Genomic DNA, 26,543 nt, shown 5'->3' on the forward strand with positions numbered 1-26,543 from the left:
TACACATCCCCATCAGTCCTCTGCCCACCCACATCTTGCCCATCTCTCAAAGCTCCCAAGGAATGCCTCTCTGAGCAGGAATCCCTCTTTCCCCTCCACCCTGGTCCTTATTTCCCTCTGTCTTCCATGTACTTCCACTCAGGCATCTGTGTAGGGTAGAAGGAGCGTGGATTCCAGAATCGTTCAGTCTGGGTCTGAATCCCAGCTGTGGCACTTCCCCGCCGCGTGACTGTGGGCAAGTCACAGCATCTCTCTGAACCTCTGTCTCCCCACCTATGAAGTGGGATGATAACAGAACAAACCTCATGGGTTCTTTTTGTTTGTTTTTTTGATGTGGACCGTTTTTAAAGTCTTTATCGAATTTGTTACAGTATTGCTTCTGTTTTATGTTTTGGTTTTTTGGCTGCGAGACATGTGAGATCTTAGCTCCCCGACCAGGGGTCGAACCCGCACCCCCTGCATTAGAAGGCAACGTCTTAACCACTGGACCGCCAGGGAAGTTCCCCCTCATGGGTTGTCTTTGTTTTGTTTTGTTTTGACAATTGAATTAGCAGAGGCAGGGAATGTGCTTGGCGGAGGATCGGAACACACAGTAAACGCTCAATAGAGGTCAGCTGTCATTGCTGCTGTGAAAATCAGGCTCCTATTCCCTTTGACTGGGTGGCCTGCAAAAGGCCTCTGTCAGCAGGTCAGTTGTAGGGGTGTCCCCTCCTAACGGCTGGAGTGGAGGGTCTTCCCTACCTGCCCCCACCCAGCTGCTGTCCATTTCCAGAATTGGGGTTAAGCAGAGAGGCTGCCGGGAACCCCAGCCCCGGGGTGGGTGCTGGGGCTGATGGCTGCAGCTGGGCTGAAGTCCCCTGGGCTGCGGTGATGGATGGGGGGGCCGGTCGGAAGTGGCTGCTCTGGACAGCAGCTGGCCAGACGCTGATGGATGTCCCGGGGGAGCAGGGATGCAGGGAGGATTGCAGAGACTGAGGGGCCGAGAGAGGCTAAAGCCCAGACCCTGGAAAAGCCTGCCTGGGGCGCAGCTGGAAGAGCAGACTGGTGGCCAGTGTTAGGCACAGAGGGCCCAGTGGTGGGTGGAAGGGGTGGAGGATGGGCACTGGAGACTTGGGGCACTGTGTGTCCTGGACACTCCCTCCTAGAATCCCATCATGAAGCCTAAACACCTAAAGGTCCCATGAGCTTTGACATAAGGCTTTCGGGTTCCAGGCTATAAACCAATAGCACTGTGAGCCCAGTCAATCCTTATAACCACCTGGGCAATGGCTTAATATTTTCCCAAGTTTGCCTGTGGAGAAACAGGCTTAGAGGGGGTCAAAGGAGCCATGATCTGTGTCAGAGCAAAGCCTTTTCTACCTCCCATGAAGCCAAGGGGTCCTCCAAGTAGCACTCAAGAACCCTTCCTGTGATCACCAGTTCTAACTTGCTTGTCCAAATTCTTTCGTTCATTCATTCATTTATTTATTCACCCATCCACCAAACCCCAACTGACTTCTTCCTCCATGCCGAGCCGTGGTTGGGTCAGGGATACCCGAGTACTCAGACACAGCCCCTGACCTCACAGCGCTCAGTACCCAAGGTCAGACAGACCAAAGGCACACTATCCCAACTCAAGACCTTGGGGGTATGGGGTGGTCAGGGATGGCTTCCTGGAGGAGGTGGATCCCAAGCAGATGCCTGAAGGACAAGTCAAAGGAGGGACCCACTCTTCTCTGGGCAGGGCAGGGCAGGGAGTGGGAAGGAAAGAAGGCTTTTCAGCAGTGGGGACATTTGAGCTGTATCCTGAATGACAAATAGTGGACAGAGATACAGGCAATGTCTTCCAGCAGCAGGAATAGCACATGCAAAGGCCCAGATTTGGGAATCACCATAGGGTGAGGGGGTGCAGAGGGTGCCAGTGGATTCATATGCAGGACCCCAGGATGGAAAAAGAAATGGTAAATGATTGGATCAGAGACAAGACAAGGCCCCAGTCTAACAGGTTTTTTGTTTTTGGGGGTTTTTTTGTGATACATTTGACATGTAATATTGTATTAGTTCCAGGCATACAACATAATGATTTGATATATGTATATATTGTAAAATGACACCACAATAAGTTTAGTTAACGTTCATCGCCTCGCATAGTTACATTTTTTTTTCTTGTGATGAGAACTTTTAAGATCTCCTCTCTTAGCAGCTTTCAACTATACAATACATTATTGTTAACTATAATCACCATGCTGTATGTTATATTCCCAGAACTTATTTATCTTATAACTGGAAGTTTGTACCTTTTGACCCCCTTCACCCATTTCATGCCTCCCCAGTCCTACCTGCCCCCCTGGCCTCTGGCAATCACCAGTCTGTTTTCTGTATCATTCAGCTTTTTTAGATTGCACCTATAAAGTGAGATCATACAGTAGTTTTCTTTCTTTGACTTATTTCACTCAGCATAATGCCCTCAAGATCCATCCATGTTGTAACAAATGGCAAGATCTCGTTCTTTTTTATAGCTGAGTACTATTCCATTGTAATGTATACCACATTTTCTTTATCCATTCATCCATCGATGGACACTTCAGTGGTTTCCATGTCTTGGCTACTGTAAGTAACGCTGCAATGAACATGCAGATATCTTTTCGAGATAGTGGTTTAATTTCCTTAGGATATATACCCAGGACTGGAATTGCTGGACCATATGGTATTTAGATTTTTAATTTTTTGAGGAGACTCCATACTGTTTTCCATAGTGGCTGAGCCAAGTTGCATTCCCACCAGCTATGCACTAGAGTTCGCTTTCCTCCACATCCTCGCCAGCCCTTGTTATCTCTTGTCTTTTTTTTTTTTTCTCTTGTCTTTTTGATAATAGCCATTCTGACAGATATGAGGGGAAAGGTTTTGAATGTTGTGAAGGGTGTGACTTTATCGATAGAGGACCACTGAGTATTGCATGCAGGAGAGTTACTCATGAGATCTGTGTTTTAGAAAGAGAACCCTGGGTGGAGTTAGGAGTGTGTATTAAAGTGGAGACTGGAGGCCACTTGAAGGTCTAGGCAGTGATTCGGGAGAGAGGATGAAGGCCCAGCCCGGGCAGAGGTGGGTGGGTGGACACAACAGCATTGAGGATGCAGAGTGGACAAGGCTGGAGGCAATAATTTCCTGGGCAAATGTTACCACAGAGATGCATGGATGTCCTCCTCACCTGTTTATATGCATTTTATAAATGACAAAGCATTGGGTTAAGTTTTGAGGGGTTCAGTGGCACACTTGAGGTTCCATTAGCAGGTGGTAGAGCCGGGATGGGAACCCAGGAATGCCGGTCTAGAAACCTAGTTCTCAGTCTCCTTCTGGGTACTTTCAGCCAAGTTGCCCTTCCATACATGACCTGCAGGGGGTGGCAGAGAGCAGGGGACGCGCCACGGAGGCCGAGAGGACCCCGTCAGAGGCGGCTGGGCCAGCTGCGTCCGGGTTGGAAGCAGGGGACTGGGCAGTTCCCGGTGAGTCAGCTCTTACCCCCAGTTTACAGAGGAGGACCCCCAGGCCCACAGAGCAGGAAGGGCTCTCCCAAGGGGTAGATCAGCCTCTCAGGATACCCCCCAGTCCAGTGCTCCTGCCGGGGAACCTGAGCTGCATTTCCCAGGGCACCAAGGGAACCTTAGAGGTCAAGAGTGGGGTCCAGGACTCCCAGACTTTCCTTCAGGAGTATCCCCCCGGGTTTCACCACTGCCTAGCCCAGCCCCGCTGGAGGCAGGGGGATGATGAAGATGAGCCTCAGGATGTGGTCCGGGGAGTAAGCCAAGACTCCCTTAAAGACATGTTTAGGCTTCTCCCCGTGGGTGGGCGCCCACCAGGCCCCGTATAAAGGGCGCTGGGGGAGGGACGACGCCAGGTGGCGCCCTTCTGGCTGGGGCGTCCTGCGGTTCATCTCCAGACCTTTTCCATTTTCTAACTCCAGGTTTCCGGAGCAGCAGCAGCTGAAGGTCCGCGCCGTGGGATGTCTCCCTGCGGGTGGGTGGGACCCCGTGGGTTGAGAGCGGAGGATCCAGGCTGGTATAATTTCCCCGCCTCCGTGGCCTGGGTGTCTTCCTGCTGCTAGCAGTTATCTTTAGCAAGCCAGCCCAGGGGTGGCTGGGGAGGGAGGTGAGAAGGGGGTTCAAACCCAGCAGCTGCCACTCACAGCGTGTGACCTGGGGCTCCATTCGCCTCTCTGAGCCTCTTCTGTAAATTGGGGAGGCTGAGCCCCATTTTGCCAGAAAGCACCCTTTTATGTGAAATAAAAATACCCACATAGGTCTGGCACACAGAGGGGGCTCTGTCTCTCTCTGGCAAATCCCATATGGCCAGCTGGAGCCTGCAGTGGTGAAGCCAGGATTAGGGCTTTGCTGATAGAAAGTTAAAATATATGTATATATGATAGTTTTTTTAATTTGGAGGAGAGATGAATTTCCCACACAAAAGAATTCCAAATTATTTACCTCGATCAGCCAGGTGATCAAGGTCACCACCAACCATGATAGGTCATCTTCAGGGCACGTACCCTTGATATGATGGTGATGAAAATGGCCTTTCACCTCTGGGGTCTTCCTCCCAAAATACACAACCCGCACGGCATGTGGGATCTGAGTTCCCTGACCAGGGATCCAACCTGTGTCCCCTGCAGTAGAAGTGGAGTCTTAACCGCTGGACGGCCAGGGAAGTCCGTTGGCCAGGGAAGTCCCACAACCCCATTCTTTTTTTTTTTTAAATTAATTAATTAATTAATTTATTTTGGGCTGTGTTGGTTCTTCGTTGCTGCACACGGGCTTTCTCTGGTTGTGGCGAGCGGGGGCTACTCTTCGTTGTGGTGTGTGGGCTTCTCATTGCGGTGGTTTCTCTTGTTGCGGATCACAGGCTCTAGGCGTGCGGGCTTCAATAGTTGTGGCACGTGGGCTCAGTAGTTGTGGCTCGCGGGCTCTAGAGCACAGGCTCAGTAGTTGTGGCGCACGGGCTTAGTTGCTCCGCGGCATGTGGGATCTTCCCGGACCAGGGCTCGAACCCATGTCCCCTGCATTGGCAGGTGGATTCTTAACCACTGTGCCACCAGGGAAGCCCCCACAACCCCATTCTAATCATGAGAAAACCATCAGACAAATCCCAGTTGAGGGACTTGATAAATATTCCTGAAAAGTGTCAAGGTGATCAAAAGCCAGGAAAGTCTGAGAAACTGTCACAGTCCAGAGGAGCCTACATGTAATGTGGTGTCCTGGATGGGATCCTGGAACAGAAAAAAGACTTTAGGAAAAAAACTAAGGAAATTTGAATAAAGCACAGACCTTAGTAAATAATACTGTACCAATGTTAATAACAGGGGAAGTTGGATATGAGTATATGGAATTCTCTGTGCTCCTTTCACAATTTTTCTCTAAATCTAAAACTATTCTAAAATTTAAAGTTTATTTTAAAAAATTGAGGTTGGACATGAGATGGCTAACTTTTTATTTTACCTAATGAAGACATTAAAAACCTCACCAACGATCTCCCCTCCCCTATTGTTTCATAGAAGAAAGGAGGTTCATCACAGCAGGAAGGCCTCCATCTCAGAATGGACAAGAGTTGAAATGGAGTTAGTCCAGGTTAATGAAGAATTCAGACTCTTTATATTTCTCATTTTGCCCAGGACGCATGAGAAGTTGGGGCCTGGAGAATGTGGGCAGGGGGAGAAATGGTAGAAGAAAACCATAGCTGAGAACACCAGACGCTGGACCAAAGCTGATGTGTGACTTATAGTGTAAGGGTCTTGGGGGGAGTGATGGGTGGCAGGGTTGGCAGGCGATGGGGCTTCCAGGCCAGTAGGGTGACCAGCCATCCCGCCTGCCTAGGACTGAGGGGTTTCCTGGGCCCTGTACCTTCAGTTTTAAAACTGGGACAGTCCTGGGCAAGCTGGATGGTGGGTCACCCTAACCCAGCAGGTGGGCCGGGGGATGGGAGAGAGCACAGTCATGTCCTGAGGGGACAGCACATCTCTCAGCAGCTGTCTCTAAACTCCTGGAAAGGGAAAGACAGGCCCTGTGTGGCTAGATCTTGTGATTTTTTATTATTTTTTTCAAGAGAAGCTAGAAATCCTTTTTTTTTTAAACACAAAAAACCCTGAAGTTTCAAATGTTTGCAGCTAATTCAAGCAACTATGAAATGCTTTTCAGGCCAAACCAGAGTGCATTTCATGTTGGCCCCCAGGCTGCCAGTTTGGGGCCTCTGAGAACACCTCTGATTTGGGGCCTTGAGCTGGTCCCTTGGCTCCTCTGAGCCTCGGTTTCCCTGACTGTGAAATGGGAAAAATTTTGCCTCCTCCAGGGCTGTTTGATCTGTCTGCAAGTCAGGTGCTCAGGCTGGCACATAGGAAGCTCTCGATCAATGGAAGTTACCAAGAAAACAGTCTAGTGGCAACAATGGAAATGTCCATCAGTGGATGAACAGACACATAGAATGTGGTCTATCCATACAATGGAATATTATTCAGCCTTAAAGAGGAATGCAGCCCTGTTACAGACACGGATGAATCTTGAAAACATCATGCGAAGTGAAAGAAGCTAGTCACCAAAGACCAGAGACTGTATGATTCCATTTACATGAAACATTGAGAATGGGCAAAGCCATAAAGACAGAAATTAGTGGTTGTCAGGGGCTTGGAGAGTTGGGGAAGGAAAACGAGGGTGGGGTGGGGTGATTGCCAATGGTTTTGGGAAGGGTGATGAGAATGTTCTCAATTGTGAGAATGGTTGCACAGTTCTAGGAATATACTAAAAGCCATTGAACCGTACGCTGTGAGAGAGTGAATTGTATGGTATGTGCATTCTATCTCAGCTGGTCCTCTTTCTGGCCCCGCCCCAGCTCCCTATGTAACCTTGAGCATGGTATTCCCCTCACCCCCGGGCCCCCAGTTCCTGCCTGGAGAACACAGATGCTGAATCAGGTACGTTCTGAGGCTGCATCCAGCTCTGACAGCTTATGATTTTATTATGACAGATGGTTACATATTCACCAGGGCCACCTGCCCACCGAGACCCGGGCTAATACAGGCCAAAGGTGGCCCATCAGTTCGGAAACCTGTAATTCTGCGCATGCCTGACAGACCACGGGGACGGGAAGGAGTCAAGCGGACCCCGGTGGAAACCCACAGATGTTTGCAGTTGATGACAGACATGTCAACAGATGGAATGAAAGAATTTGCCAGCAGCTGTTGCCTGTTTACCAAAACTCCCTCAATGAACCTCACCTTCAGCTCTTGGGGGCGGCTGCTTGGACCCCAAGTCAGGGATGCCCTGTTCTGATGGCCACTCACCTGCTGTGTGGCCCGGGGAAAGTCCCTTGGCCTCTCTGAGCTTCAGATTCTGCATGTGTGAAAGGGAGGTGGTAACGCCTCCCTCCTAGGATGGTGCCGAAGATTCAAGGTGATAACGTCTAGAGCCCTTGGCGTCGGGTCAACACCAGGTAGGTGCCCAGTCTGTGGTAGCTGTTCTGATTCTTTAACCTCTCTCGGCCTCCGTTTCCCCATCTGTAATCGGACACGGTTTATCTAGATTAGTGGTTCTCAACTGGTGGGGGTGGTGATTGTAACCCCGAAGACTTGGATGGCTATTGCAGCTGCAGGGGGAGCGCTGCCGTTATCTAGTGGGTAGAATGCAGAGATGCTGCTGACACCCTGCAGTGCATGGGACAGCCCTCCACAGCAGAGGGTTCTCCAGCCCCAGATGTCAGTATGGCTGGTATTGAGAAACCCTGGACTAAGCTCATCTCTGCCTTTGCCTCCAGCTGTAGATGTTTGGGTTTGATCTGCATTGCCTTGTGCTGGGAAGGGGTCTTGAGTGTGCAGTCTTTTAACCTGGACTTGGCCTCATAGAATGGCCTTGGGCCTAGAACACTTCCTTACCAGGAACTAAAGAGGCCCCTCAGCCTCATCGCCTGTGTGAGGATGTCTTTCCTGTTTCAGACCCAATGTGTGCCCCTTTGCCCTGCTTAAGTGTGTGCGTGCGTCACGTGGCACCTGGCCAACCCCACTGCTGTACCCATCCCCTGTGGGGAGGGAATGGGGTCCTTTGTTCTGCGACAGAGGAGGGGTGCGTGTATTGGTTGCCAGGAGGAACCCGCTGCTATGGGGGCCGTATATATTTATTATTATGCAGTGTATTGTCTTTCTCCCGCCTAGAGTGTCAGCTCCAGGGGTTGTGTCTGTTTTGCTGCTGGCAGGATCTTCTGTGCACAGCACAGTGCCTGGCATGTATTAAGTGCTCACTAAATGCTTTTGGACCGAGTTTTTGACCATTGTCCTGATGTGGGGGAGAGGGGAGAGGGAAGTGGTCAGATTCGCTGATGGCAGAGGAAAGATCTCCCCCAGCCCACCCCCTCCCCTCCTTTGAAAAATCTCAGCCAGGATGGAGGGGTGTGGCTAGGCCTGGGGGCCCTCAGTGGGCTCCTCCCCGGGGGAGATGCTTGTCCCTTGGGGTCACACCAGGAAGGGAGGGGAAGCCACTGCTTCAGGTCCTTGGGGTGTGACTCACGGGTGCCCTTGGTGTTGTTCTCACCCATCACAAACCTTGTTCTGGTCTAGTGTTAAGAGCAGGTTCTCAGGAGCCAGGCAGAGTTGTGCCTCAGTTTCTTTGTCTGTACCATTGAGATAATGCTAGTGTCTCATCAGTGTATTGCTGTGAAGATTCTACAAGTGAATATAGAACAGGACCTGGCATGCAGGAAGCCTGCATAAGATGTGCTGGGATTATTTGTAGAATTTCTTGCCTATGTGTTTATGGAGGATCTCTAAATCTGGAAGAAGATTCCAAGGTTCTTTCCCATATGACCAGCACTTCCACTCCTAGGTGTGGACCCAAGAGAAGTAGAAACACACAGAAATTTGTACAGGGAGGTTCGTAGCGGCATTATTCGTAATACCAAAAGGAGGGAACAACCCTGTCAGTCAGTCGGATGAGTAGATAAACAAAATATGGTGTATCTGTACCACGAAATGTTACTGGTCAATAAAAAGGAATGAAGTATTTTATTTTTATTTTTTTATTGAAGTATAGTTGATTTACAATTTTGTGTTAGTTTTAGGTATACAGCAAAGTGACCTATATATATTCTATATATATCCAGTTATACTTATATATATCTATATTCTTCTTCAGATTCTTTTCCATTTTAGGTTATTACAAAATATTGAATAGAATTCCCTGTGCTATACAGTAGGTCCTTGTTGGTTATCTATTTTATATATAGTAGTATGTATCTGTTAATCCTAATTTATCCCTCCCCAAGAAAGGAAGTACTGCTACGTGCTACAACATGGGTGAACCTTGACAACATTATGCTAAAGACACAAAAGGCCCCAAAGTACATGATTCCACTCATAGGAGATGTCCAGAATAGGCAAATCTATAGAGACAAAAAGATTAGTGGGTGCTTAAGGCTATGGGGAGTGGGCACAAGGAACGGGGAGGTGATAATAAAACGTACGGGGTTTCTTTCTGAGGTGATGAAAATGTTCTAAAGTGGACTGTGTGATGGTTGCACAACTCTGAATGTACTAAAAATCACTGAAATGTACACTCAATGGGTGAACTGTATGGTATGTGAATCATATCTCAGCTATTAGGAAAAAAAAAAGGATTCCAAGGCTCTCGGCTGAGCCAGACCCATTTTTCAGGGTATTTCTTTAAAAGTCACACACTCAGCCTCCAGGGGGCCGTGTCCAGCTGGTGATAAATCAGCATTTTTATTTCTGTTCTGCTCTGCAGTGACCCAGGTTCCTTTATCTGCCTTGCTCACATCTGTCGCCAGCATTTCACGTGTATATCACCTGCTTTCTCACACTCACCGTAGCCGTCTGGGTCCCTCGGCTGTGTCCTCATCTGCCTCCAGGCTGTCTGGCTATCTGTCCATCCGTCAGCGTCAGTCCCTCATTCCAGCTCCGTTTACTCTTTCAAAGGGGCTCCTGGGGATGGGGGATCAGGCAGGGCCAAGGCAGGAGGCCATACAAGTGAATAAAATGACCAGTTACACAAATGCTAGGAGAGCCGGAGGCCTGGGAGAGCAGTCCTGGGGCAGGAAGGTGGTTGCAGACCCGTGTCCTTGGCCCAGAGGTCACAGTGTGGGTCAGCCCGCCTGCTCCTGCCCAACTGTGCGGAAGCCACGAGTCGATGATGAAGGAGGAGGTCGGGTGCAGAGGGAAGCTCATGCGCCCTGGAGATGCACTGGGTTCAAATCCTACCCCTGTCAGCCCCCGACTGTGGACTCTGGGCAAATGGCCTCCCTTATCCAAGCCTCAGTTTCCTCCTCTGTAAAACAGGGCTAACAATAGCACGTAGCTCATAGGTTTGTTGTAAAAAAAAAACTAAAGGCAGTGATGTGTTCTAAACACTTGGCACGTGGTGGAGTGTGGATTGCGATCAGCTGGAACGCTGCGTGTAAGGCTCTGGAGTTCCAGCCCCAAGGTAATTCTGGCCAGCTGTGTGACCCTGGGCAGAGCCCTCAACCTCTCTGAGCCCTGTTTCTGCATCTGTGGAGCTAAGACAGTTCTGCCCATTTCATGAGGGTGGAGGTGAGGACTCAGCACTATAGGCACCTAGTGGGCCTGGCTCTTCTGGGTATCATGACCTGGTTCTCTCCCTCCACAAGGGACAAGGGTCCAGGCTGCCCACCCCAAACCAGCTCTGTCCTCTCTGGTCTTGCTTCCTTCCTCCGTGGCAGCATCTTGCCAGTGAGCCGACTTGAATACAGCCAAGCTGTGTGGAGGGGAGAAGCAGGCTGGGATGAGTTTGGAATGGATGTCATGAAGTCACGCTTACCGGCGATGCCATTCTACACCCTGGCTGTGACTCAGATGTTAAGACGTGATTTCCCATCCCACGGGGTGTTCTTGTGACCTGCCAGAGGGGGCATCCTGAGCCCCCATCCCAGCATCAAATGAAAAGACCTCGCAGCCAGTCCCTCCACTGGCACAGGGGTGACTGTGATTGGGATGAAGGTTAGTGATTGATGGAGCCTTCAGCTGCCTGTGTCACCAGGGCTGGTGGCAAATCAAAGAGGAAGTCATCCAGAGCTCTGTCTGCATGGCATGTGCCCCCTTGTCCTTATGAAATATTTCATAATAATAACCTCAGTCTGGTTCTGCTACCTACCGTGTATGTGACCTGTGATGTCACCTCATCTCCGCTTTGGCTTCCCAGGCTGCAAAATGAGCGTTGGGACCAGACCCCATTTGTTCCTTCACTGATTCCAGCATTTGGTCATTCCACAAGCACTTGTTGACACACCTGCCAGGTGTGCCTGCTGGGGGGATCCAGCTGTGAGCACCTGACGAGGTCCGGGCCCTTACAGCACAACATCCCAGTGGGGGGACAGTCAACAGACAAGCAGGTCCAAACTGACAAATTGTGGGGCCCAGAGGGAGAAGAGCCATGTGCTGTGACCTGGGGCAGAGAGGCATGGACGTGGGCTGAGCCCTGAAGCATGAGAAGGAGCCACCTGTGCAGGGCATGGGGGGTGGGAGGGCAGGGGAGCAGCAGCTCACTGGAGGGAGCTCTGTGGGGAGGAGAGGGTAGGTGACATCAGCTGGGACTCATGAGACAGCCTGAGGAGCTCATGCTTCATGCTCGGGCTCATGGGGACAGCACCACAGGACCCCTGGCTGGGGGGGGACATGATTGCATTTCCCAGGAAACCATCTCTGGCCTCCCAGACATCTGCTGTGGGGTCTCTGGTGTCCCATCCACTGTGCCGAGCTCTGGATGCAGATGCTAATTATGATAGTTAAATGGTGTTGAGCTCTTACTGTGTGCCGGGTGTCATGATATGTGTGTGTGTCTGTGTTTGTGTGTGTGTTTAATTTTTATTGGGGTATAGTTGGCTTTACAATGTGGGGTTTTTTGTTTGTTTTTTGGTTTGGGGTTTTTTTAAACTTTTATTGGGGTACAGTTGATTTACAGTGTCATGTGCATGTGTGTGTTTCTTAATTTAAAAATCACTGTGGGAGTTCCCTGGTGGCCTAGTGATTAGGATTCTGGGCTTTCACCCGTAGCCCGGGTTCCATCCCCTGTTGGGTAACTGAGATCCCACAAGCCGTGGGATGCAGCCAAAATAAACAAACAAATAACAAATTAAAAAAATCACTTTGACCTCATGATGATTCTATGAAATAGACCTAGCTTTATCCCCATTTTACAGATGGGGAAACTGAGGCACAGAGAAGTCAAGTGACTTGCCCCAGGTCACACAGTTGATAGTGAGGGGAAGGGTTGGAGAGAAAGGGCCTGACGCCAGAGACACTTACGACTGCGGAGGAAGCGTTGTCAGGCTTGAGTGTCTGGCTGGGTGACTGGTGGGTAGTGATGCCCTGAGGATGTGGGGCACCTGGGGGAGAAGCAACTCTCCTGGGTAGAGATGCTGGTGAGCAGTAGGAATTTGTTTATTGGAATGGAGCACCTGGGTTTCCGACCCTTCCGCGAAGAGGCAGCACAGAGTGGTTGTCAAGACTGTGGGTCCTGAGCTGTGTGACTTTCAACCAGTCACTTAACCTCTCTGTGTTTCAGTTTTCTTATCAGTGAATTAGGAAATGTGATGACAGCTCCTTCTTCAAGGATGAGTAGGGATGAAATGAGATGATGTTTGTCTGGTGACAGCGCCTGGAACATGCTTACAATATGTTAATAAGGAAGAGAAAGGCTCAGGCCTGGAGAGGTGAGCAGTACAAGAGGAGCCCCAGTCCAGGAAATGCCTCGCAATAAGTTGCTGATGATAGTGACAGCTGGCCCTGCCTGGCCCCACCTCCCAGAGCCCAGGTATCCCCCCTCCCAAGCTGCCTTTGGGGTAAATACCCAGGGTGCTCAGACCCTGACTTAGCTCCATGCCACTCTCTGGCCAGAGGATGGAGCCACTGTCACTTTGGCCAGATTTCTCCCGAGGTCTCCTTACTCTGGAGCAGGGCCCAGAGGGACTAAACCTTGTGCCTGCCCCAGTCAGGGCAGGGGCCACTGCCCACAGGAAGGGCCAGGCGACTGTCACATGGTGCCTCATGTTTTTGTGATGACCATCTCTTTGTGGCAGAATCATCTGAAAACAGGAAGATCCTGGTCAGAAACCACATGATTCTCAAAGGGCTGGAGGGCAGGGGACCCAGCTCGGACATCCTGATGCACTGAGGACCCTTCTGGGGTCCAGGCACCCCTTCCAAAAATATGCTTTGTTTTGTTCTGAAAGATGTACCTGAATTTATTTCTGTTGATTTAAGACTGGATATTTCTTCTAAAAAATATATATTTTTAAAATTTTGTTTTTATTTATTCATATTTTTGGCTGCGTTGGGTCTTTGTTGCTGCATGCAGGCTTTCTCTAGTTGCGGCGAGCAGGGACTACCCTTCTTTGCAGTGCACGGCCTTCTCATTGCAGTAGCTTCTCTTGATGCAGAGCACGGGCTCTAGGTGCACGGGCTTCAGTAGTTGTGGCACGCAGGCTCAGTAGTTGTGGCTCGCGGGCTCTAGAGTGCAGGCTCAGTAGTTGTGGCACACAGGCTTAGTTGCTCCGCGGCATGTGGGGTCTTCCCAGACCAGGGCTCGAACCTGTGTCCCCTGCGTTGGCAGGCAGATTCTTAACCACTGTGCCAGCAGGGAAGTCCTAAAAAGTATTTTTATTTTGTAAGGATTTTATTTTATTTCCAAATATCTTAAACACTAGTTTGACATCGTATCTCCCAGAGGTACAGACCACAAGAAAAATGGAAAAAGCAGGTACTCCCCCAAAGGTAAGCAAAGGGTAACAATTATTCCCTTGGCGTATCCATGTCTGGTCAACCATTGAAAGAAGAAGAAGAATTCTAGCAGCATGAGAGAAATGCATGCAGCTTGGTAAACTCAGAATTTTCACAGTGGACACTTCCTTTAAACCAGTCTTACCCAGTAGAAATATAACTAATTTAGCCACATATGTCATCTTAATTTTCTTATAGCTGCATTTTTTTAATGCAGGGGAAATTAATTTTAACAATATATTTTATTTAATCTGATATATCCAAAATATTAACATTTCAACATGTAATCAATATTTTAAAATATTCCAGAGCTATTTTCCATTCTCCTTTTTTGGTACTAAGTCTTCAAAATCCGGCGTATATTTTACAGCACATCTCAGATCTGACCAGTTGTATTTCAACTGCTCAGTGGCCACAGGTGGCCAGTGGGCATCACATGGGCAATACAGCCTAGACATTGAACTTCCTTTATAGGGAAAACTTAATTTTCCCCCCTTAATGTTACAGTTACTTAAGTCCTGCATTATGTGTCTGCTTTTAGTGCTTCTTTTGTTCATTTCCTTCTCTGTATACTCTGACTTTGATAAGGACTCAATGATAAAGATGATCTTTAAGATGAGTCTTCTTTCTTTCTTCAGGCTTTGAATGTCTTTTTCTTTCTCGGTTTCATCCTTTTCTCTTAGAAATCTTCCCCCAACATTTTATTGTGAAAATGTTCATACAGAAAAGTTGAAAGACTTGAGCAGTGAATGCCCAGATAGCATGTTGTTATATCTATCCATCCATCCATCCCTCATCCCTCCATCCCTCTACTCATCTATTCATCCATGCATCCATCCATCCATCCATCCCTCTACCCATCTATTCATCCATCCATCCCTTCATCCCTCCGTCCCTCTCTCCATCCATCCCTCTACCCCTCTCTCCATCCCGCTCTCCACCCATCCCTCTACCCCTCTCTCCATCCCTTTCTCCATCCATGCATCCATCCCTCTATCTCTCCATTCCTCCATCTCTCTATCTCTCCATCCATCTATAACTCTGTCTAGCCATTTTATTTTATTTTTTGATAAATTTCAAAATAAGTTGCTAACATCAGTACCCGTCCCTTTAAACACTTTGGCATGTATTTTTTGGCATGTATTTTAATAACTAAGTTTAATATTCAGAATAGTCTTTTTCAATGCAAAAAAAAACCCCACAGGTTACAAAAGAAGCCAGCTATGTCATATATATGACAGTCATAGGATATAAAAATACTTGCGATTCTTGTTGGTGACAAAGTCACAGGTCCATGGATGTTGCTACCTCAGGAATTGAAGTTAGACACTAAATTTCAGTTACAGGCTAGTGAAAACAAAAACGTAATTTTTTTCCTATCCAGATCTACAGATTCTCTGAATTTGAGGACCCCTACTCGGTCCTTATTTCATAAAAACCAAATAAATCATTGTTGTTACCATGTTAAGGCAAATGCTACCCATGGCAAATTCTTCCTGCATTATCTCATTTAATGCTCACACCATCCCCATGAGGATAAAAGAAAGCTGTCTACTCACAGCACTTCTGACACCAAATATGTGGGGTTTTCCTCCACACCAACCAATTCTCCAGACACCAACCGGGTATCATATAATTCAATTCAATTCTGACACTACCTACCTGGAGTTGGGTATCAGACCACAGGTTAGGGCTCGGTCCCGCAGACTGCCCGCACTTCAGATGCCAGCCACAGGAGCTCCCCAGAGCGCCCCTACTTCTGTCTGACTTGCCCACAAAGTCAGAGGTTCTCACAACCCCCGCCCACGTTTGATAATTTGGTGGAATGGCTCCCAAAACTCAGGAACCCTTGCATTTACCAGCTTATCAGAAAGGATATGATAAAGGATACAGATGAACAGCCAGATAAAGAGATACACAGGGTAAGGTCTGGAAGGGTCCTGAGCACAGGACCTTCTGTCCCCATGGAGGTGCGGTTCACCACCCTCCCAGCACACGGATGTGTTCAGCCCAGAAGCTCTCCGAGCCCCATACTTTGGGGATTTGTATCGCGGCTTCATCATGTAGGCATGATGGATCATTAACTCGGTCTCCAGCCCTTCTCCCTTCTCTGAGGATGGGGGTGAGGCTGAAAGCTCCAAGCTTCTAATCATGGTTTGGCCCTTTTGGTGACCAGCCCTCACCCTGGGTGCCCGCCAAGAGCCACCTCATTAGAACAAAACACTCTCCTATCACTCAGGAGATTACAAGGGTTTTAGGAGCTCTGTGTCAGGAGCTGGGGGCAGAGACGAAATATCTATTTCTTATTATGTCACATGGGATGGAGAACTATTATCAGCCCATCTTACAGCTGAGGAGACTGAGGCCCAGAGAGGGAGTGTGGTGTGCTGAGGTGCCCGGCTAGCAGGTGACGGAGCTGAGTCCTCCAGTGGATTGTTCTACTCACTCCCCACAGCAGTCTTAGGGGGCTGTGATGAGCCCTGGACCCGGCAGCCAGCAACAGAAACAGACCCGGCTGATATAAGCTGAAAGGAATCTCTTGGAAAAGGAAGAAAACTGGAGAACTCAGCCCCAGTGCTGACTACGGTCTAGAAAGTGGGCAGCAAACTCATGCCTGGAAACTTCAGATGGGGTTCTGCCCCACGGCTGCAGGCCTGGCCCCAGGGGTGGGTGTCCCTGCCACCCTGTCCCTGTGGTGGAGCTCCCATCCCTATTTCTTAGTGGGACTAGTGCCACTCTGGGACCTGTGTACTGATTGCCCCAGCCAGGGGCACGTGCCCGCATCCTAGCTGCCAGGAGGCTGACAAAACGCCAGGCTGCCATCCTCAGGGTCCCCAGTGGGAAGCAGGGCTTTCTCCCACTGAGACCCATGAAGGTGGAAATTTCTTCAAGCGTGGGGAGGGGCACAGCCTGGGCAGCCCCAAGCAACGCCCAGTGCAGATGGTGCTGTTCTTACCCCCTTTACAGATGAGCACATTGAGGCTCAGGGAGGACGGGGACCCCGCCTGGATGGCCTCACTGTCTAGCTCTTCCCTGCCCTCCTGCTTCCTCTCCCAGAAACACCCAGGGTCTTTGCGCTGCTGCCCCGAATCCACTCTTCCCAGTGTGGCAATGCTGGGGGCTGGCCCACAGCACAGGCCTTGGGAGAGTAAAAAGCCTGGAGTCCTGGGTCAGAAATGCCCTTTGTGGTCCCACAGACAAAAGGTTTCAATCTACAGGGTCAGGGGTTGGGCACTGATGGCAAAAGGTGTCACCCTGGTGACACTGATCCTTAATCTGGATGAGGGAGGTGGGAGGGAGCTACTGCAGTTTGGGTTTGTGATCTGTTTTCCGTGTGTGTGTGTGTGTGTGTGTGTGTGTGTGTGTGTGTGTGTGTGTGTGTGTGTGTGTGTGACAGAGAGAGACAGAGAGAGGAGTGGGGAGAGGAGTGGGGTTAGAGGCTGCTGGGACCTGGGCTTCGTTTCCCACTTTGGGAAATGGGGCCCAGCAGAGGGGGATGCAGGGAGATGGCGGGGAGAAGGGTCCCAGGCTGTACAGCTGAGAGTCCTGAAACCAGACTCTGGGCCCAGCAGTGGGGTGTCTGGTCAGACAGACAGAAACCAGCCTGCGTGTGACAGCATGTCATAACCTGAGAGATGACACAGGCGCCTCTCAAGAGTCAAGGAAGGACTCTGGTGCCTATGGTCACGGCCAGATGTGTCTTATACACAGCTGGGCAGCGGAGTGGTGGGGCTGGGGGAGGGGAAGTACTGAAAAGGAAGTGGGACAGATGCAGGGTTGGCTGGGATGGTCCCCCTGTGTGGGCTGGTGTCTGTGCACGCATGTGGGTACGTGTGTGAGCATCACTTTGCACGCCTGCGTGTGGCGGCCGTGCATCCAGTTTTATATTGTGTGTATCTGTGTACTTGTGTGTGTGTGAGTGTCTCTGTGTGTATGTGCACGTAGGTACCCATGTATCTGTGTATCTATTTGCATGTGAGGTTTTATTCGGGGTTACATATGTCTCTCTACGTGTGTCTCTACGTGTAGGTACGTAGCCTCATACATACCTGTGTGTTTATATCATAATCATAGCAAACATCTATAGGGCCCATTTTGATGCCATCCTTTCCTGTCTAAGAGCAAACCTCCAGGAATGACAGCCCCAGTGACTGCCCTGGGCCTCCCCCATCCACGGCCCCAGGCCACAAAGGGCGTTTGTTTCCTTCACTGGGGACCCAGAGGGGGTGGGGGCCGCTGTGGGAATTCCTGCAGAATTCTAGGCATTCAGCCTTTTGGGGGTCGGGGAGGCGCATGGAAAACTCCGACCGCTGGTGGGGGCTGAGGGCACAGCATGGTCATGCAGACAGGGGCCGGACTCTCCGTCCTCGAGGGAGCAGGGCCGGTGGTATTTGCAGAACCAAAAGCAGGGCCTGGGCGGCGTCTGCCTTGGACCTGGATTCCGGCCAGCAGCCTGGTCTGGCTTGGCGAGGCCTCCCCCAGACCGGTCCAAGGGACCCCATGCGCCAGGATGCTGGCCCAGAGGGTCCAGAGAGGCTCCAGGGATCACAGGGTCAGAGACAGCCATTTGTCCTGAGTGGGACCCGTGTGGCCTCGCAGCCTCCCTGGCCGCTTCCTCCTCTGTAAACGGGGTTTCCAATGGGGAATGAAGCCTGGTGGCCTCTCTGTCCCTGCTGATCTCTGTGCCTGCCCGTCTCCTCCTCTCCCTGGGCAAGCCCCCCTCCTCATCTTTCTCAGCCCCGTGGAGGTGGGGCAGCTGATGGCTTGTTCCTGCTCACCTGTAGTGCAGTGATAGTAACCCCCTAAAAGATACGTCCGCATCCTAACGCCGGTACCTGTAAATGGGACCTTATTTGGAAATAGGGTCTTTGCAAATGTCATCAACTTAGGGATCTTGAGATGAGATCATCCTGGATTTAGGATGGGCCCTAAATCCAGTGACTGGTGTCTTTATAAGAGAAAGGAGATGGTGGCGGGGGGGTGGAATTTGAGGGACAGAGACGCAGAGGGGAAGGCCATGTGAAGATGGAGGCAGAGATGGGAGTGATGACGCCGAATGCCGAGGAGTGCCTGGAGCCCTGGAAGCTGGAAGAGGCAAGAAGAATTCACCCCTAAAGCCTCCAGATGGAGCAAAACCTCAGTAACACCTTGATTCCAAACTTTTGGCTTCCAGAACCGTGAGAGAATACATTTCTGTTGTTTTAAGCCAGGTTGGTGGTAATTTGTTGCAGCAGCCCCGGGAAACTGATACACCACCGCCCCATGCAGTGCACAGTTAACTGTAGCCTGGTCATTCGTTTTCTGTTTAATCCCTATTCCACCACCTGCTGTGGGCAGGTAACTTTAACCATGTTGGGCCTCAGCTTCCACAAATGTAAAACAGGGAAAATAATAATAAAAACTCAGATGATGCTTAGCCGAGCTGGGTACATCCAGAGCAGCAATGATTGTTGTTATCATGGCTGTTTCTACTCGTGGGATGGCACCTGTCATCCATGCATCCAAAGCAATGGCCAGTTTTAATTTGGTGGGGAGGGTGTATATTATACATAAGTGTATCTGGGAATGTTGGGCTGTCACAAACCATGGTCAAAGTCAGCTTAGAGGACAGTGTCACTGGCTTAGCGTGTTGCCTGGTGCAACATAAGTGGATATAATTTGTGGCGGCACCCGACGTCACTGGCCAAGGGGGGCCGCCCACCCCACTCACTGGCTTTCATTCATTCTTGCCACACCTATTTCCTGAGCACCTACACTGTATCTGGCACAGCCAACACCAAGTCACTCAAGGCTGACAGCTGCCCTCTGGGCTGCTCCGTCTTGTTGGGGAGGCAAATGAACAAGGAGGGAGATGGCACAGGGCGGGGAGGTGGGAAGGGAACGGGAAGGAGGGGCCCACCCGCAGGAGCCGGGGTCAGGGAAGGCTTCCTGGAGTCAGGGGAGGCCTGAGGCCAGAGCAGAAGGACAAGTAGCCCTGGAGAAGGAGGGGAAGGCATTCCAGGCAGAGAGAACAGCACGTGCAAAGGCCCAGGGACAGGAGCATGTGGAACAATGGGAGAGGTATTTTGAGCAGCCAAGATACAGGAGGGGGCCCTGGTGAGCACCGAGGCCCAAGAGACCTCCCCCTTGAGCATGGCCTATGAGGGGCTGGGACTTGTCCTCCGGGTCTTAGGGGTCATTGGAGAATTTGAAGCAATTCTGGTTAAGGCTAAGACCAGACTTCCTTCATCTCTTACTGAGTTGCTCCTCTGTTAGAATCACCCCACCCACCTCCAGTTTTGTGTTCCAGACCTGATTCTCATGCCAATCAGGGTACTTTTCTACCCAGAGGGACTAAGAGTGGGAAGGAAAGTGGGGAGCCAGGAATCCCCAACAAAGAAGGTTTAGACACCCCAAAAGCCAGGGATCTGGTAACGCCTGGCACACGTAGAAGGTCAGTGTCTGTAGGTGTTGGGAAGGCACAGGAAGACCCCCCGCACCCCCCATACACCCCAGAACTTCCACCACGGCCCTCAGGCCCGGGACACTCAGAGATGTGTACAAAGCCGAGACTTGTGGGGCACCCACCACACGCTGGGCTCTGGATGGAGGGGTACCTAACACACGATCATGCTTCATCCGCCCTGGTCCTGGGAGCTGCGCACCTCTGCAGGTCCCGATGGGTGCCTGAGGTGTCCCAGAGCCCGGATTCGAACCCAGCTCTGCCTGCCCCCAAGGCTCTGGGCTCGCAACCGCTGCGCTATGCCGTCACTGGTGAATCCCCATCCCCGCCAGGCGTAACCCTTCCCTGAAAGCAGGTGTGTGGTCCTGGGGAGGAAGGAAGGGGCTGCCCAAATCCTCTTTACCGGGCTGCTGTGTGCCAGCTGCCGTGAGTGTTGGTGGCCAGTGACTCACATCCATCTTACCCACGCTCCGCTCCAGCCCAGAGGGAATGACACCACCTCCTCCTGAGAACCTCCCCCTCAAAAAGCCACATGCACCAAAATCCCCGTCTCGGGCTCCATCTCTTGGGAACCTAACGTAAGATGAAGTCGTGTCTGATTTCCCCAACTGAGAATCTTCCCATACACCCTAGGTCCTTCCGGAAAGAGTCTTGCCTCTTTGGCTCAGCCAGAGTTTCCTCGTCTGGCCCCTACTGACCTGCCTCCTCGCTTCTGAAGTCCTGTGCTAGCCCATCACTCGGTAGGAAGGGGCAAGAACAACTTCTTTGGGCGTTCTCTGTAGAGGCAAGATCTCCGGTGGCCTCTTGTGCATTGTAAGCATTTTTGGGGTGTTGATTTGGCTGGACATCCTGTAAGGTGTTTTCTTGGAGCTCTAGAAAACCCAGCTCCCAGGACTCTGAGCTGGAGGAGAAAGGAGCAATGACACAGACAGGCTTTTCACATGAATGTGGAAAATCTGTGGAGGCTTAGAGTATAGCAAGTTCTCTGGGGCCACACCAACCTCAGGGTTCGTTGGGGCTGGAATGAGTAATGTTTGTCAGCCAGGATAACCTGCTTGAGAAATGAACCAGGGCTTCTTTTAGCTATTGAGTCATCACAAAAGAACGAGAGATATTTTCCCTCCCTCCATCCCTCTCAAAGACCAACTTTGCATTCTGAAGGGCTGTGTTTGTCTTGGGCCAGTGGAGAATCAATGGGCCTTGGTTTTTTGGAAGTCTAGTACATTAGTCAGGATTCATCTAGCTGCAAATAACAGAATCCCACTGAAATTAGCTTACATTGAAGCAAAATGTATTGTTTTGTGTCACCGGAAGGTCAGGAGTGCAACAGCTTCAGGCACAGCTGGATCCAGGGGCTCAGGCAGGTTGTTGGGGATCTGTCTCTGTCTCTTGACTCTGCTTTCCTTTGTGGGGGCTTAATTCTTAGGTGGGCTCTCACCATCTGCTGGCAAAGATGGTACATCATAGGCCAGGCTTCCATCTCACCAGCCTAGTGGAGATTTCCTCTTGTTGAATAGGAAATCATACAATACATTTCGTCTCTGGCTCAGCTTAAGTCACATGCTCATTACTGAAGCAGTCACCATGGCCAGCCTTGGTCATGTGCACAGCTCAGCTCCAAGAGCCTGGGGTGGGGCTAGGAAGGGAAGATTTGGCAGCAAAGGTAAGAGATATTATCTACTCCTGGGGCCATAGGGGGATGGAACCAGGCTATCTGGGAGAAGCTTGTGGGAACTACCTGGGGAAACAAGCTTCTGAGTAGCCAAAGCCTGCGCCCCTGGTAAGGGGGATCAGATCCCAATTTCATCAGACTTAGGAAAGTAATGAGATTTTTCTCACAAGTATTGGGTTGGTCAAAAAGTTCATTCGGGTTTTTCCATAACATCTTAACATCTTTTGGGCAACCCAATATTATGGAACTGACTCACACCATTTGGAGGAATAAGTCCTAAATTCTGGGACTTTCCTTAATCAGCCTAACCATAGTGATTGGTCAGAGGATGGGCACATGACCCAAGCTGGACCAATGAAATTCAGTCATGGGACTTTTGCTAAAACTCTTGGGAAAGAGGTATCCTCTTTCCACCAGTGTCGCTTGGTGACTGGAGGCTTGGAACTGCTGGGTACCATCTTTGCAACCATAAGAGAAGGGCCTGACTGAGAATGAAACAGTCACGGAAGAGAGCAGAGAAGAGATGGAGATTCCCATGACAGCATTTGAGCTCCTGGATCCAGCCATGTCTGAGGTCCTTACCATGAACTTTTCAAACGTGTAAATTCCCTTTGATGTAGGTTTCTGTCCCTTGCAACCAAAAGATATCTTAATCATACCATGCTATCCAGCTATCTGGGTCATGATGAGGATTGCATGAGTTAAAGATACATAAAATATGTGTCTCGTAGGGAGCCATTAAAGGTCCACTTTCAGGAATTTCTCTTCTCCTCCCCCTGACGGAATATAGTTCCAACTGAAAATCTCCTGAACGTATTAAACAATTTAGAAGAGGCACAGAAGGGTTTGGCTGGTTGTAGAACAATAAACACACAGGACCCAAATTTTACATCGCCCGCCTGTACTCGACACCCTGTATTCTTAATTTAAATCCTGAGAAGGCAGCAGAAAAGCGATGGCTTTAAATAACCGTGTGAAATGGGGCAAAAGCAATCTCGAGAGACACCATTTTGTTTTCTCTGCAAGAGGAAGGAAGTGGGCATTGTAGAGAGATGGAAATCTGTAAAGACAGCCTCCTCCATCTACACAGAATTAAAAAGGAGTTCACAGGCATGGGGTCGAGAAGTGGCTCTCTCGCGACTGCCCCCTCGGGGCACTCCAGCCGCCCTGAGTTTGTTTTTCCTGGGTCTGAGCTTAGATGTCAGGCAGGCGGAGGGGTCCTGGGATTTCTCCTCAGCCTGGCGAGCCTGGGGAGGCTGCAGGCAGCTCAGGGTCTGCGTGTTTAGAAAAGCATTCGGACTGATTGTTTACTCTGGGTCTACTCCCGGCCCACGGGCGGCCATGCAGGGCTTTCCAGATGCTTCCAGCTGGGGTCTCGTAAACAGGCCATACTGCCCGGCCCACCGCGGGCCTCCTCCGCCTGTCCCCACCCAGGCCGCCTGAGCGGGTTGCCAAAAAGCCCCTCTGACCAAGTCCCCACTGCTTACGGTTTTCTGTGCCTCCTCCACCCACCACCAGCAGCTCTGACCTGGCAGGTCGAGGGCCAGGGCTGGCTCACGGACATGTTTTGTTTTGTTCTGTTTTATTTTGTTCTGTACTGTTTAATTTGAGTTGGCAATGAGAACTCGGAAGGTTTCATAGGAAAGTCTGGATTTTGGTTTCTCTTTGAAAAAAATTGGAAGGTCTTGCACTACAGGGCCTGCCTTCCCATCCAGCAAACACTGGCTGCAGCTAAGGAAGAGTTGGTCCCTTCCTCAGTCCCTTACCTAAATGTCAGTTGCCCCAGAAGCAGGCTCTGAGGCCAGGATCTTAGTGCAAGTAGTTTATTAGGGAGGGGATCCCAGGAAGAACTGATGGGAGATGGGGAGAGAGGCGGGGAAGGAAGGAGCTAGCGCAGGGTGCTGGGTGTGGGCGAGCAGTCACTGCTGTGGGCAGCTGGGGTGCAATCCCACTGGGGACATCGGGGGACATCTGCCGCCCGAGGGGCCAGGGAACTGGCGTGTCTCCTGCCAGCGCCTGTCTGTTCTTGGTAGAAACCTGCATCCGGGGTATTAGCTCCCTGGCACTGCCAGTTGGCCCAAGAGAAAAACCTCAGGTAGAAGGTCACAGATGGAGAAGCATACGCGCTGTTGACAGTGCCTGCTGCACCCTTTAGACGGCCCTGCCTCCCAGTTTGCCCCAGTCCCTCTGCTCCCTGTTGTCCGTCTCCCAGACAGGAGGCTGAGGGTTGGTTCCTTACGTCTTCATACTTACGCTGCTGATTTTCTTACGGAAGAAAAACGTCCCTCTGCCCATATCACCTTCAAAAGTGGGAGAGTGAAATATAGCTAAGAATGCCCCGTGCTTATAACTACACTCTGCTCACTTCTCCTATTTCTGTTGCTGGCCTGGCCCCTGAAGGGGGCTTCGTTGTCAGCCTCTCAACCACAGAGCAAAGCACTTGTCATTCACGTGACGTGCAGGACCCTTGGGGTGCTGGCTTTCACCGGGTAGCTCCCTTGGAGCTCCTTCCTCTGAGCCCAGGGTGATGACCGGCTCTCAGCCCTGGGCAGCACCCCCAGAAATACTCCATCCATCTGGAAGCAAGGGCATCACCCGTGTCCATTACCAGCAACAAAGTCATCTTGCTCTCAGCCCATCCATGCAACAAAGCCCAGAGGAATCCCTCAAACACACCTTCTGATTCTCGCACTCCAGCTGGGTGTCCAGCAATTCAGTTCTGACACTAACTAGAATTAGACCTCACAGGTTAAGGACTCAGTCCCACAAGACCGCCCCCATTTCAGACGCCAGCCACAAATGGGATCCCCAGGCTACCTGCCCTTCTGCCCGGCTGACTATAGATGTGAGGGTTCCCACAACATCCCTCATTCAGGTTTGATTATTTGCCAGAAGGATTTACAGAACTCAGGAAAGAGCTATCCTTACTATTACATTATTACAGTTCATTATAAGGGGACAGATGAATGGCCAGATGAAGAGGGAAATACAGTCTGAAGGGTCCCAAGCACAGGGGCCTCTGTCCACTTGGAGTTGGGAGGTGTGCCACCCTCCCGGCACATGGATGTGTTTACCAACCCGGAAGCCCCCTGAACCCCATTATTTAGGAGGTTTTATTGAGGTTTGATTACACAGGCACAAGTGATTAACTCATTGGCCATTGGTGATTGATCGCAATCTCCAGCCTCTTTTCTCAGGAGATGGGGCTGAAAGTCCCCGCCCTGTAATTACTTGGCTGGTTTTTCTGACTACCAGCTCCCCTCCTGAAGCTTTGTAGCCTCGACCCCTGGAGTTCTCATTAGCATACAAAAGACATTCTTATCTCTGAGGAAATTCCAAGGATTTTAGGGGCTTTCTGCCAGGAATGGGGCAAAGACCAAATATATATATATTTTAAAAATTATATCATACACACCCACACACATACACACACAGGCACACACGCACGCACACACATCTCTCCATTTCCACTGAGTTGCTGCCCAGGCCGTTCAGACCCCAGGGCAGAATGGGGCTCCCAGAGTTCCTTCTCTTTCTGGGGTCCCTGTTCGTTCCTTACTTCTCCCAGCATATATGTTTACTGAGCACGCACTTTGTGACAGGGCTGAGTTGGGTGCTGGATAAAATGCTGGGAGTGAAGCGAACAGACCTGGCTCTGGCGCGGGGGGTTGCCTGGCCCCAACCGGTAGCACTCCACGACGTCCTGGAAGCCGGGCACCCACTGGCATGAAGTAGCCACTTAAGTCCCTGCTGTGTGACTAGAATAGGCAAATCCATAGGGACTGAAAGCAGATTAGTGGTGGCCGGGGACTGGGGAGAGAGGGGAGTGACTGCTAATTGGTTGTTGACTTTAAAAATGAAACAGCCATTTATTTTTACCAGCAAATGGGTTTGGCTTATTGGGGAATAGAGGATTGCAACTCGTGACAAGTGTGTTATGGCAAAAAATACAGACAAGTCCAGAGAAACAAAGCAGAGGAACATTCTTTCATAGAGGAGAAGGGGGAGTTGGGCAGGGCTGTTATAAACAAAGAGCCCATTGGAGGAAGCTGGAAGTTTGAAGTGTAGTGGCTTTTCACTGGCTGAATTCTTACGGTCTCTCATTGGCTGGGCTGTTGCCGGGCAAGGAGAAAAATCTTCCTTTCTCCTGCTGGGGTAGTAAAGTAGTAACTCTCTTCCTGTTTGTGGAGTCTACAGACAGAAACGTGTGCTAGGGCTTGAGAGCTCCCCCTTCCTGCCTTCCTGACTCCAACTTAAATGAGGTTTCATTTGGTCCTCAGGGTACTTGGGGTGATGGAAATGTTCTAGAACTAGGTAGTGGTGATGCCTGCACAACACTGTGAATGTACTGAATGTCAGCAAATTGACAGGGCCCACCTGTATAATCCAGGATGATCTCACCTCTAGAGTCGTTTTTTTTTTTTTAATGATTTTTTTTCTTTTTTTGGCTGTGCTGCACTGCTTGAGGGATCTCAGTTCCCTGACCAGGACTGAACCTGTGCCCTCGGCTGTGAAAGCGCCAAGTCCTAACCACTGGACCACCGTGGAATTCCCCCAAGAGTCTTAATTACATCTGCAAAGATCCTTTTTCCAAAGAGAATCACATTCACAGGTTCTGGGTAGACATATCTTTGGGGGAAGGGTCTCCATTCCACCCCTACGCTCTCCGC

At 50.4% G+C, this 26,543-nt stretch overlaps 1 protein-coding gene across 3 annotated transcripts in view; it reads left to right on the plus strand.

Moving 5' to 3' along the window:
* The window catches only part of LITAF (lipopolysaccharide induced TNF factor), a 111,845-nt gene that overhangs the window by 25,755 nt on the left and 59,547 nt on the right, over positions 1–26,543 (plus strand). For all 3 annotated transcript variants that reach the window (XM_027117390.1, XM_027117392.1, XM_027117391.1), the window contains one exon: positions 6,988–7,452. The gene's annotated coding sequence lies outside the window, so the exon portion shown is untranslated. The remainder of the gene's footprint in view (positions 1–6,987; positions 7,453–26,543) is intronic.

This window comes from Aethalodelphis obliquidens, unplaced genomic scaffold, assembly GCF_003676395.1.
Source record: "Aethalodelphis obliquidens isolate GAN/ISIS:26980383/991018 unplaced genomic scaffold, ASM367639v1 scaffold18, whole genome shotgun sequence".
NCBI classification, from domain to species: domain Eukaryota; kingdom Metazoa; phylum Chordata; class Mammalia; order Artiodactyla; family Delphinidae; genus Aethalodelphis; species Aethalodelphis obliquidens.